At 45.4% G+C, this 13962-nt stretch overlaps 1 protein-coding gene and 1 long non-coding RNA gene across 4 annotated transcripts in view; one reads left to right on the top strand and one right to left on the bottom strand.

Moving 5' to 3' along the window:
• LOC119971866 overlaps window positions 1-1940 on the top strand; it is a 36234-nt gene extending 34294 nt beyond the window's left edge. Inside the window, exon 3 of the long non-coding RNA XR_005461930.1 lies at window positions 1363-1940. This is a non-coding gene — a long non-coding RNA (uncharacterized LOC119971866). The remainder of the gene's footprint in view (window positions 1-1362) is intronic.
• tub (TUB bipartite transcription factor) overlaps window positions 1-13962 on the bottom strand; it is a 479022-nt gene that overhangs the window by 183827 nt on the left and 281233 nt on the right. The window lies entirely within an intron of this gene.

Below are 13962 nucleotides of genomic sequence, written 5' to 3'. Positions count from 1 at the left end.
TCATGGCCAATCCACCTAACCTGGACTGTGGGAGGAAACCGGAGCACCCGGAGGAAACCCACGCACACACGGGGAGGATGTGCAGACTCCGCACAGACAGTGACCCAAGCCAGAATCGAACCTGGGACCCTGGAGCTGTGAAGCAATTGTGCTATCCACAATGCTACCGTGGAACAAGAGGCTGACACTGATGAAGCACAGCCACTCAGTCACAACCCACATCGCACCAGCTCAGACACTTGTACTCCTTGTACTTTAGCATGCAGTGAAACCGGGTTCAACATGTGGAGAGTCACCAGACGCAAGTAATCCACATCCAGGGCAGAGGAAGGGGTCTTGCAGGTACCAACCTCCCTGAGGGCTGAGCTTGTACACATGTTCTGCTCTGAGGGACTCGGATAACTCCTGCGGTGCGGCAGATGTATAGAAAAAAGCGAATGGTATTACACAATGAAATTCTTGGTGCATTAGCTGGCCTGCCTGTGGTCACTATTAAGAAGCACGGAGAAGACTGGCAGCAAGTTTTGTGCAGACCTCAGACCCATGTTCATCAATATGGAAGGGAGGCTATTACCTAAAGAAGTGAGGTTGAAAATGGCAGTGTTACATGATCTATCATTAATGTGCATAATTCATGAACTACCAATAAAAATATATATATATTTTTTTTAAATTCATGTGTGTAATTCTGGCAGCTGGTCCTAATTCCTACACTAACGGCCTCACCAAAATGGCATCTGGTGAGTGTGCATGCACAGTGAAGGCACCATTGTGGTACCAAACTAGCACTCACAGCTCCAGAACTATGGGTGTTATGGAGCTAGGTTTTCCAGCCGTTATATACTTTTTCTTTCATAATGTAAATGTGCTGCTACCATAGGAGTTCTGCTTGTTACTGAGGTAAATGGGCGAAGACAGTTACAATCTCTTCCACATTATTTTGCTGAATGAGCTTCAAAGACATCTGTTTTATTAGGCTGTAGTGTAATTCCAGACTTAGAGAGCAAGTTAACGCGTCACTAACGCGTTAACGGACCCCGGAAGTGTAGAAGATTTTAGTTTAGACGGCCAGCATGGTCGGCGCAGGCTTGGAGGGCCGAAGGGCCTGTTCCTGTGCTGTACGTTTCTTTGTTCTTCTTTGTTCTTCTTTGCTGTACGTTTCTTTGGTCTTCTTTGTTCTTCTTTGCTGTACGTTTCTTTGTTCTTCTTTGTTCTTCTTTGCTGTACGTTTCTTTGTTCTTCTTTGTTCTTCTTTGCTGTACGTTTCTTTGTTCTTCTTTGTTCACAAGTCCAAATATATCCTTGCTTTGTGCAGTGCATCAGTATGAAATAGTCACTTTCCCTTTTTCCTTGTTATTTCAGGGGCACACGCCAAGACAAGCATCAACTGCTCAAGGACACAAACTCCGTGAAAGACGCTCTTTGGTCTGCCTGAGTTGGACGTCCAGTGTCATGGCTGAGCGTTGCAGACTGGAGTCCATGGCCCACCTATACTCTAAGCTTGAGGCAGCCGCTGCTAAAGTTCAATGGGGAAAGCACACTATCTAACGTCCACCTACCACAGTATACCAAGGGGCTGAAAACTGTAAACCTCCCCCCCAGGCAGTACTTTTGTCACGGAATGTATATTGTAACTATCATGTGTAATTGCAGTAGTATTAAGGCAGCTCAGTGTGCATTGTGATCTACAGAAAGAACTTGAACTGTGCTTCATTTTTGGTCATGTTCAAATGAATTGTTCTGGAATATAATTTTACAAATTATGAATGAAGTATATTTTGTGGAAAAAGGAATTGGGGAAGTAATAGTCACCCTCTATTCTGTTTAACCTTTGACCCAACTCAATAACTTCACTGGTCATCTCTCTGTCACTCTCGCTCTTCTAGTTCTTTCATCATTGGTGGTACAGTGGTTAGCACTGCTACCTCAAGGTGACAGGAACCCGGGTTCAATTCTGGCCTTGGGTGACTGTGAAGAATTTGCACGTTCTCCCCCTGTCTGCGTTGGTTTCCTCCGGGTGCTCTGGTTTTCTTCCACAGTCCAAAGACGTGCAGGTTAGGTGGATTGGCCATGCTAGATTGCCCCTCAGTGTCCAAAGATGTGCAGGTTAGGTAGATTGGCCATGCTAGATTGCCCCTCAGTGTCCAAAGATGTGCAGGTTAGGTGGGGTTACGGGGATGGGGCAGGGGATTGGGCCGAGGCAAAATGCTCTTTCAGAGGGTTGGTGCAGAACCGATGGACTGAATTGCACTGTAGGAATTCTATGGTTCTATATTTAACCCTTCAAAATCTGCCTCCATTCCATTTCTCTCTCAAACTATCTCTCCTCATCTTCTTTCATATCACACATTTCTCTCATTCCCACATTATTCCCTCCTACTATCCTCGATCTGCCATTTCCCAACTGTCCATCTCTTCTTTACTCATTGTTCTTTTACTCTTGAACTCCTCTTTTCCCCTTTGCACCCGCGCTCATCTCTATTTGTACGCTTCCTTTCTCTCTTCCTTTTGCTCTCTCTTTCACCCATCTCCATATGCTTCCTCGGTTCTCCTTTCTGGGTCAGTTCCATCTCCACTATTCCGAATTCCATTCTCTAACCCTGTTCTTGTTTCATCTGTGAAGCTAAAACATGGCAGGCCCTCGCTTAGCCTTAAAACATCGCCCTCCGTCAACAATACTTCTGTTTGATCTTCTAATTCTGCCTGCTACCTGAACCTCACGTTGACTGTTCTAAATCACAGGTGGCCGATCATTTTTCTGTGCCTCATATAGGTTTCAGAAACTAAGCCACGCTGATGCAGTTTTTTGCGAATTGCCCGTCATTTGACAGCTTCAGATTCGCTGTGCGCGGCCTGGGTTGGATGTTTATGTAATCTGACAGTAATCTTCACTTGAAGCCTGGATTATTTTATACTGCTGGCTGTTGAGCAGGGAGAAGCCAAGCAGCTTATTGCTGTACAAATATTTGATGGTGGGGGAGCGCGTGATGGAGGCGGCAGGAAGCTGATTTTCATTTCCTGCAATTTGCCACACGTTGAAGCCACAGGCCTGAGGCCTGCATGGCTGAATCCCTGCCTGATGGACACACTCTGTGCACAATTCTGTTTGCCAATCAGCAGGAGGTGTAGCAGCTTTATCCGAACATGAGTAGGTGTGAGCTGACATCATTTTGTTCTGTGTGTTGGTTCTCAGCAGCAACATGTTAAGCGTGCTTCATACTCATGCAAATAGTAAACAATGGATGCCCCAATGGCTACAAGCTGTGCGTAGAAATTAATTTAAAGGGTGTAGAGGAAGCATCCAGGGAACATGCTATTGGCCACTGCTGCACTTGTTTGCCTTCTGTCTGCAGGCTTCAAGTCTACTTGTGGGGCAGGATTTTCCCAGGGAGGTACAGGCAGGTTCAGGTGGATGCGGAAGGATAAGTCCTGGAAATTGATGTTGGCTGGGGATCCCAGTGTCATCCAGCCCTCCTTCAGGTTTACCTGCAACCAATTGTGCATACGTTAACTGGGGGCACCCATGGTCCTCCCGGAAAGCAACTGAGGTAATTGAAAGCCAACTTGGAGCCTTCTGAACGCTGGATTCTTTCTTTCCCTCTGGAATATGGCACCATGCTGTGTGTTCATCTCGCCAGGGTCACTGAGGCGAGTGATGCAGAGGGAAGTGCTTCTCCAGTGAAACCGGCAAGCTGGGAAACTGAAGAGCTCCAGACATGGCCAGGGAAGAGGTTGTTGTTCAAAGCCGGTCTTCTCTCGGAGCGTACTTTCACTGCTTGGCAGGTGATTGCCAACCTCTTGGAAGGAAATGTCACCAGTCTCACACGTCACTCATCTCCAGCTGCAGTTTCTTGCTGTCATCTTTCAACAAAACTTACGGCCTGCACGGTTGCACAGTGGTTAGCACTGCCGCCTCACAGCGTCAGAGGCCCAGGTTCAATTCCGGCCTTACATGACATGCCTGAGTGGAGTTTTCACTGTCTTGCCGTGTCTTCATGGATTTTCTCCGGGTGCTCTGGCTTCCTCCCCCAGTCCAAGGATATGCAGGTTAGGTGGACTGACCATGCTGAATGTTTTCATTGCAATAAAGACGGACACATGAAGTCGCAGTGTTGGAGGCTTAAGAAAATTACTGGGAGGACAGACTTGTTGAAACAAGATAAGCCAGAGGGGTTTACTAAAATGAGAAGAAAAACCATTGTTCTGGTGGAAAGGGTGCAAAAGAGTATGCGGCCTGTTCAGAGGTTGGTGGATAAGCACATGTCAGAACTTTTTAAAGATTTTAATTTATGAGGGTATGGTTTACTCATGTGTACAAGGTGGAATAGGTAAGAAGATTAAGAGCTTAAGGGATACAGGAGCAAGCCAATCTTTAATGGTGAGAGTTAAAGAGATACATAATTCAGAAGGAGTATTGCCTGGAAAGATAGTAATATGTGGAATTAGTTGTGGGAGGAATAAAATGTGCCTCCATGTAAGGTAAGGTCAGAGTGTCTGGAGAAAAGTTGTGAAGTTGGGGAGGAGGAATAAAAAATTACCTTTTTTGGGGTACAATTTATCCTGGGTAATGATACAGCTGGATCATAATGATGCCTACTGTGGTTGAAAAGCCACTGGAAAGTCAAACAACTGAGGTGTTGCAAGAAGCATATCCTGGGGCTTTTCCTGATTGTGTGGTGACAAGATCACAAGCCACAGGCTGAGACAGGAGGAAGAGAACACAAGGAATACGATAGGGAGGCTGGAGTTCAGTTACCAGAAATCATGTTTGATCAGGCGGTTGATTAAGAACAAGAGCAGGTGATGGATGAAGCAGTATCTTTACTTCAAGAAAGTTGGTTGAATTACAGCAGAAAGACTCAGAGATAAAGCAGTTGAATCAGAAAGCATATATAGAAATATAATCTGAGTGTATACCAGAGCGTTATTACATAAAAAATAATGTATTAATGAGAAAATGGTGATCTTTACATATTCAGGCAGATGAGAAGAGGGCAGAAGTTCAAGTGGTGTTAGCATTGGAATGAGTTATCCTGGCCGCACAGTCTTACAAAATTAAAATTAAATATTGGGGTTCCTGCCCAGTTCCTAGCCACTGTTGGGGTCTGGTCTGGGATCATTATATACTTATGATGTCATCAGAGAACAAAGAACATTGCAGCACAGGAATTGGCCCTTCGGCCCTCCAAGCCTATACCGGTCAAATCACTTAATTTGGCTTTTGCTTTCTGTACTGTCCAATGTCCTCTAGTCCCACATGCCTTACATGCTGTGTTAAAAGCTGGGCAATTGCATGTATAACACCACACTGCCCACTTTGCTTTCTAGGTAAGCTGTATTAGCCATCATGCCAGTGGTGGACGAATTACGCACAGCCTATAAACTCTATCTACCCATAATTGTATCCGCTTTGTAGTGCTTCCCTGGTGCAATCTTTGGGTTGGTCCCAAGACGTATTTTTAGAAAACTTCCAATGATTGTCCAGTTCAGAAATATTGAGGTCCAGAAAAAAGCAACTCCATACATTGTTGAAACAAGGTAACAAGGTAAATTCCGAAAAGAGATCCACTGCTTTCCAACTGAGTGTTGGAAAATTAATGGTCGCCTTTTATCATTTTGTAAGATTTTTATTCGATCTGGAACGTTTGACAACGTTTCTTCCAGCTCTTTAGAGTGATTTCAGAGGGAAATGGACTGCAAACTTCAAAAGTGAAAGGAAATAATGAGAAAAGGGGAGCTTTGGTTTTAAAGAAAACAGGCTTCTTCTGTCTTCCAAGACCTGTTGCTGAATGGGTTATTTTCCTTAGCTTAGCATGCAGCTTCAACAGTAATGAATTCTCCCACCTGTGGAGTTCCACTTAAGGTCAGACCATTTGCAGACTGCTGATTAATTTCTGTGCTGAATTAAACTTTGCAGCAGGTAGATTTTTACTGATTAAGATCTGCCAGATTCAAACAATCTAACCTGGACCCAATATTTGCTGACTGGAGTGAGGGGCGATCCCAGAATGTGGTGCAGTGTATGTAGAATCCCTAACTGCAGAATCCTTATCCATGATGAGTCTCGATAGTTGTTGGACTTTCACATCAACTTTTTTTCTTCTACTGTGTGCGAAGGGTTGAGGCTGGTGTAGATTGCAGTCAAATCTTCAAAAGCTGCATTGCCACCACTGCCACCACGTTCCGTTCTTCTTCTCTATGTAAAGGTGCCCATCATACACAGGGATTGGTGAAACATGAAGCACAGACCCGATCTCGATCTCTTGAATAATTACGTTAATGAGCTTAGACTAGAGAATTTAAAGTTTTTTACACTTGAAATTCAGGTTGGCATGAAACCAAATCAGTAGTAATTTCGGCCTGGAAACAAAAATCAGCTCCAGTCTCATCTATATCCACGCCTATAAATGGTATAATCTTTAAGCTATGAGCTGTACTCCAGTTACAGCAAAGGCTTGATAAACTACTGCGTCTCTCCTTCTACAGATTATGCTCTGTAATACATTGAGCCTTGGGTGGGTGTGAAATACCCACTTACAACATAGAGATATAAAAATGCAGCAATGAAATAGCATTCTTCAGTCAAGGTGCCTGCCACCCCAAGCTAGTCTGTCTGACTTGTGATTCCAGTTCTACAGTGTATGGTTGACTCAACGCCATCAGGGTACTTCTGGATAGACAGTACATGTTTCCAATTTAGGAGCAATTGTCCATCCAGGTTCAGATTGCCCCTCGAATTGTGCCCATGTTAACAGATATCTATAGATCCATAATCCATAGAATCCATAGTGCAGAAGGAGGCCACTCAGTCCATCGCATCTGCACCAACGCCCCCCTCGCCCCAAAAGAACACCCTCCCACGAGGCCCACTCCCCCGCAACCTGCAACCCCAGGTAACCTGAACATCTTCAGACCCTAAGGGTCAATCCACCTAATCAGCACATCTTTGGACTATGGGAGAAAACCGCAGCACCCAGAGGAAACCCACACAGTTTTGTGGGACTGGCTTCCAGCAAAATGTTCTTTAAACCAGTGCAAAAGATCACAGAGTATAAAATGCATTAGGTTCTGCAACCATTTGCATGGATTCAGCTGATTATGAGCTAATTACACAGCAAAAGGCCAGCCCTAACCCAACAGAAATTCTACCTCCATCTGTGCAGTGCTGCCTACAATTCAAGAGTCGATAAAATAAATAGAAGATGGTGGGCGGGATCCACCGTCCTGGCAGCCGGCTAATGGGGTTTCCCATTATGGACAACCCCTCATCGTCGGGAAAATCACGCACGTGAGTGCGTCGCCGGCAAAGCGGAGGACCCCGCCTCTGGAGAATCCCGCCCAATATAGTTCCATCTGACCGAGCCCCTTTGTTATTCAAATCCTCATTCTGAATCAGCACAAACTGTTTTCATCTCCATTCTCCCCCACGTCAAGCCCATTTCCTTTGGCTTTCTGTCAAACCAGAGAAAGGAGCAGTTACTTTCTTTTTAATAAAACTCCATAAGAAACGGTTGGAGAAAATGTTCAATCTGCCAAGCTCCTTCCACATTGACCATGGGCAGGATCTTACCAAATTGCAACAGAGTCCCATGTCGAGCGCATTTAGCACAGTAATTCCCGGCGCTCACAGCGCTGAGAAACACCACGCTAGAATGAGTCAGCAATTCAGAGCCTCAGCGGGGAACGCTCTGGCGAGGCCACACTTAGTCCCGTTTCCTGTGCTGAGGCGCTCCATTCGCCGGAACTCCTCAGTGCAGGAGGAAATCCGGACGCCATTTTTTAATTTCAACCTCCCAACGGGATCCCCGGACCCCTCCAAAGCCCCAATTTACCTGTTGGGGGCCTCAGGCCCCCCCTACACCCAGCCTCACATGGGAAGGGCACCTCCAAGCCCGATCTCCGGTCTAGGAATAATGCCACCCTGGCAGTGGCCTTGCCAGATGGCCATGCCACCTGGGCACTTTGACAGTGCCAGGCTTGCACCCAGGTGCCACTGCCAGGGTGCCGGGCTCGCAGTGCCAGTATGCCTGGTGGCACCAGCAGTGCCAGGGTGCCAGCCTGACCAGAGGGCAACCACCTTGGGGCCTCCAATCCCCTGGGAGACCTCCCCCCAAGAGCCATTTTGACTGATGAACGTTTGTGTGGATCAGCACCGAATGGCGCTCAATGTGGTCTCCGAGGTGAAGGGGTTAGATTCCAAGGTCTCGGCAGATTAGGTGAGCACAATGAGCGGGAGTATGATCGCAAAGATCTAATGATCTCACGAATCATGGTGAGCCGGATAGATCCCAGGCGAGGAATCGCCCAACATCTACATGCCACGCCCTAGTTCGGGTGAAACGCTTCCAGCCCCATGTATCTCTTGTCTTCATGCACTCCCAGCCAAGGGCAGCACACAAAGGCAATCTAGGTCAGAGAATTGCTGCTAATATTGTAGCCCTCGCTACCTTTTGCATGAAACTATGCAACCTGATTTTACTCCTGGATGGTGCAATTCCCATTTCATAGAATGCCTACAGTGCAGAAGGAGGATATTCGGCCCATTGAGACAAGTAGAATCAGTGGGCAACTGAATAGCAGATGCAGTATAATTTGGATAAATGCGAAGTTCTCAACTTTGGTAGCAAAAATGAGATGGCAGACTATTATCTGAATGGCCATAAATTAGGAGAGGGGAATGTGCAACGAGACCTGGGTGTCCTCATACACCAGTCGCTGAAGGTAAACATGCAGGTACAGCAGGCGGTAAAGAAGACAAATGGTATGTTTGCCTTCATTGCCAGAGGATTCAAGTACAGGAGCAGGGATCTCTTGCTGCAGTTATACAGGGCCTTGGTGAGATCACACCTGGAATATTGTTGCAGTTTTGGTCTCCTTATCTGAGGAAGGATGCTCTTGCTCTGGAAGAAGTGCAGAGAAGGTTTACCAGACTGATTCCTGGAATGGCAGGATGGATGTCTGAGGAGAGATTCAGTCGATTAGGATTGTATTCGCTGGAGTTCAGAAGAATGAGGGTGAAGGGGGGGTTGTTCAGCGATGATACCGCTTAAAACTGAATCGTTGACATGCCACTAGAGTAGTTTTACATAAGTTATTTTATTAAGGATTGAGATGAATTATAGTACTGAGTAACCATTAATAAACATTAAACATGTATTTTTAGGACATAGCAGTAATAAGTAATCAAATGGGATTTAGGATAGTTAACTTGACCAAAAGGACATTACTTCTGACATTTTGTCTTTGTGAAACAATTCAAGGTGCTGGTTCTGTTGTTCTGTTTCTCACAAACAGCCAGCAAGCTGCTGGGATTGTACACAGCTGTCAGAATTCTATTGGGTGAAGTTTAAACACTGCTTGCGATTCTATTGGATAAGTTTAAAAGTAGCAGCTTCAGGGATTGGATCGCGTCCAACTGAGGTGGGCTATTGATTTTTGAATATTGTATAAGAGCTGTGTTCTGGTCTTTGTTCGGCAGAACAGACCTTGGCCGATATCCAGTCTGTTCTCCGTGTACACGTAACAAGCTTGATTAAATAAGCCATCTTTGTCCAGGTTGTCGTGTTTGTTCCTCTCTGTACTGAGCTGAGCCACAGGGAATATCCCCGCATGGAAGCTGACTCAATACACAGGTCTTGAAACCGCTCCTACAGAGGGAAAATCTCACAGAAACCTAGAAACTTCTAACAGCACTCGATGGGGTTGGTGCAATAACGATATTCCCAATGGTGGGGTATCGCGAACTAGGGGTCACAGTTTGAGGACAGAGATGAGGAGAAATTGTTTCACCCAGAGAGTGGTCGGCCTGTGGAATTCATTACCACAGCAAGTATGTGAAGCCAAAATATTTTATGTTTTCAAGAAGCAGTTAGATAAAGCACTTCAAGCGAAGGGGAAGGCGGAATCAGGCTGTTGAGTTGGATGATCATCCAAAACCATAATGAATGGCGAAGCAGGCTCAAAGGGCCGAATGGCCTCCTCCTGATCCTATTTTCTATGTTTCTATGACCTTAGAAAAAGCACCCTATCCAGGCCCGCACCCTATCCCCGCAAGGAGCGGCTATAACCTTGGGGGGTGAGGTACCTCTGATGGACATGGGGACACTCTCTTCCCAAACACTAGCCAGGGTAGCTATGGCTACTGGACCACCCACTTGGCATGGGTCTCCTCCTGCTGCAGGTAAAATATTAGCAGGGCCAGGGTGAGGCGCTTAAGTCACCTGAAACCTTCACCTTCCAGTACAATGGGGGACATGTGGAGGACAGGCAGGTAGGTGGTGGGTAGGGCATGAGCTGCATTTTTTATGAGGCCTCACCAGATCCTGTTCTTTCAAATCTCAAATGGCCAAAGTTCCATGGAAGGGCAAAGAGAATGGAAGACATACACTGAAATGTTCTTGAGGCACGACAACATTGACCTTAATGACTGGGAGGAGCTTGCCACTAAACATTCAAAATGGTAACAACTTTCCCATCAGTCTGCATCGCGCTCGAGTCTCAACGTCTTATTACTGGGGCAGCGCGGCGACAGAGACGGAAAGAAAAGGAAGCAAATCATGCACTACCTCATGGGACGTCCTGCCCCAAGTGCCCAAAGATCTGTGGGTCAAAAGCGGCCTGCCCAGTCACAGGATTATCTATGGCAGAAACTCACGGCCCTAAGATGACATCAGCCCTCATATCTAGGACGAGTGGCTGACAAAGTCTCAGTGTTATTTCTAACCAGTCACACATCCAATGTTAATACTAACATCCAACTGAACCCAACACTTAGCAGCCTTCTCCAGACAGCTGAATTGTTATATTATCGTAAACCAACGAGCAGAGCCCAGATGTTTCACTTCAACTTTCTAAGATATTGTAGGACAGAAATATTAAGCTTTATAGATGTTGGTCCTTCTTTAGCCGAGGTCCTTTATCCTCTAGGTCATCTATTCCATTCATTTCCTTACTATAGGAACGGACATAAAAGACCAAGAGAGACAAAAACAGGAGGCAGGTAGCTTTTCATCTGAAATACTGTTAGGGTCATCTCTATTGTGCTCAGTTTCAAATTTATCAACCAGCTAGAAGTTCATCTCACTGGGGAATCATGGTTAGTTCAAGCAGGTCTGCACTGGATTGTGCACGTCAGACTCCATCACTTTTTATATAATTTGAAGCCCTGACCTGAAGCAATAGCTTTCTTAGCAGTAAAAGCATTGAAGCAGTTACCATGGAAAAAAAAGTACAAGTAATTCAGCCATGGCTATGGCCCATGGGAACCCCAAAATAGTCAATTTCAAGAACCACAGGTTATAACATCTTCTGATAGATTCTCTCTCTGCTGTTGAAATGGGACACTTTGGAGCTTACTTAAACTTGTCACTTTTTCATTGCTGTTACATGGAGGGAGCATAGTCAGGGATTATATAGTATCCTGTGGTTTCCCTGAAACAGCCACTCTCGAGACAAGTGCAGGTATGTCAGGATATTCAAGGCCGGGTTGGGACAAGTGCATTGGAACAACATTTGGGCAATACCTTGAAACCTCAACAGTATAAGTCAATTAACAATGACAGTGCCACTGAAGCAATAGAGAAAGCAGGGCTGGTTGGTCCCGGTTTCCACAGTAAGGCAGCTATGCAATTTAAACCTTTCTCCAAGCAACAGAAGTTTAGTCAGAATCAATGGATGTGTTAAGAGAAAGAAAGAAGTTACATTTGCATAGCACCTTTCCTGTCCCCAGGGCTTTCCAAAGGACTTCACAGCCACTTTTGGAGGATACAAGTAGACACACCATTGTGTTGCACAAAAAATATGGTAGCCAATTCATGGACAACCTGCCATGTGAACTTGCAGCTTTCTGGTTTGGAGGCAACTTGCTCTTCAAGCCTCATAAAAACCATATACAGATTAATAATCCAGGTTAACCAAAGCATAAAAGGACCTAGCACAATGGGTCTGTGGAAGCTATTTACAAACGACCTTCAATATTCAAATTCCCACATTGTTTCGGAAAATCATTGGCTTTTTCTCATCCAAGGAAAATAAGCAATTCATCCTCCCCAACTTCCTGGAACTAAAAGATTCAGTCTCGTTCTTGTTGAAAGAAAAGGATTGGATAAGCAAAAACAATACATAAAACCTGAACGCTATGCAGGTTAAATAGCCATGAGACTGCGAAATGGATACACAACAGAGCTAACCCTGAAATCTATTGGACAAAGGTATCCCTCTGGAATGAAACAATCACTCAGGTACTGTGGGCATTATATTTCAGATTCAGGTCCTGAAGGATAGAACTGGACACTAACCTTCGCACGCTTACAAGCTTTTATTTACAGAAACATTCACGACAATCGGGCATCTCCGAAAACCAACAAGCACAGTTTCAGTCTGCTTCTCAGGGCAAGTAAATAATTCCCACCATCTGAATACAACTAAATATTCAGTCAACATATTTAACAGCGGGCATCACCACCAAGGCCAACATTTGTTGCCAACCCCTTCAGTAAGTGGTGGTCAAATGCTGGAATTCTTGCCATGTACATCCATGTTGCTGTTAAGTACAGAGTTGCAGGGTTTTGGGCCAGAGACAGTGAAGCAAAAATTATGTAAATTACGCTAAGTGTTGCGCGGAGGAAGTCCAAATAGAAACAGCAATTTGCCAAATCAGTCACAGGAACATAGGTGCAGACCTAGGCCGTTCATCCACTCAAGCCTACTCTACCCTTTAACTAGATCATGGCTGATCTTCTCTATCAATGCCATCTTCTCGCACTGTTCCCATGTGCCCTGATGTCATTAGTATCCTGAAATCTATTGACCTCTGCTTTTTGAACATTCTCAATAATTGAGCCTCCACAACCCTCTGGGGTAGAGAATTTCAAAGATTCGCCACCTCTGACTGAAGAAAATCCTCCTCGTCGTGAGTCTAAATTGGCTACCTCTTATTCTGAGGCTGGCCTATCATGTGGTTCCACGCCCTCTCAATCAGAGGAAACATCCTTCCTGCATATGCCCTGCTGAGCCCTGTAAGGATTCTGTGCACTTCAATGAGATCACCTTTCATTCTTCTAATCTCTAGAGAAGACAGACTCAGTCTCCTCAATCCCTCCTCATACAATAATCCTGCCATCCAAGGGATTGGTCTCGTGAACCTTTGTTGTACTCCTTCTATGGCCAGTAGATCCTTCTTTAGATAAGGAGACAAAACTGCATACGATACTCCAGGTCTGGTCTCACCAGGTTTATATACAACTGCAGCAAAACTTCCTTACTCCTGTGTCGATATTTAACTCCCACATGAACAAATGGTCTTATTCTCTTTTATTTATCCTGTTTCCATATCCTGCATCTATCTCCCTTTCCTTCATCTACCGATCCAATTTAATCCTGAAAATTGGCACAGTTTCTGACTCAACCAGAGGTTAATGCAGAGGTTAGCATTGCTGCCTCACGGAGCCGAGGCCCCAGGTTCGATCCCGGCTCTGGGTCACTGTCCGTGTGGAGTTTGCACATTCTCTTTGTGTTTGCGTGTGTTTCGCCCCCACAACCCAAAGATGTGCAGGGTAGGTGGAATAGGCCACTGCTAAATTGCCCCTTAATTGAAAAAAATGAATTGGAGACTCTAAATTTATTTTTAAAAAGTCTTCCTTAGATATTTGTATTTCAGCATCTTGGCATTGCACCTTCTGAAGCTTCAATTAGCCGTCCAATAATTGTGGAAACTAAAAGCAGGGCTAATTCCAGGAGTACCCGGACGAAGGGCTTCCGGGTGTCCGTGGAGCTGGTGGTCCACCGCGTGAACGGCAAACACCTGCTCAAAACGAGCAACCGACCAACTTCCAAAATAACTACAGCAATGAAATAGGCCAATCAGAGCAAGGCCCCTTGCCTCGGAGCGCTGAATGCTGATGGGCTTACACGGTAGCCTATCAGCATCCAGTGATCCGAGAGGTTTTCTCTGTTTGATCCATT

Source organism: Scyliorhinus canicula, chromosome 9 (genome assembly GCF_902713615.1).
Source record: "Scyliorhinus canicula chromosome 9, sScyCan1.1, whole genome shotgun sequence".
Classification (NCBI taxonomy): Eukaryota; Metazoa; Chordata; class Chondrichthyes; order Carcharhiniformes; family Scyliorhinidae; genus Scyliorhinus; species Scyliorhinus canicula.
This window is presented reverse-complemented; position numbering and strand designations above follow the sequence as displayed.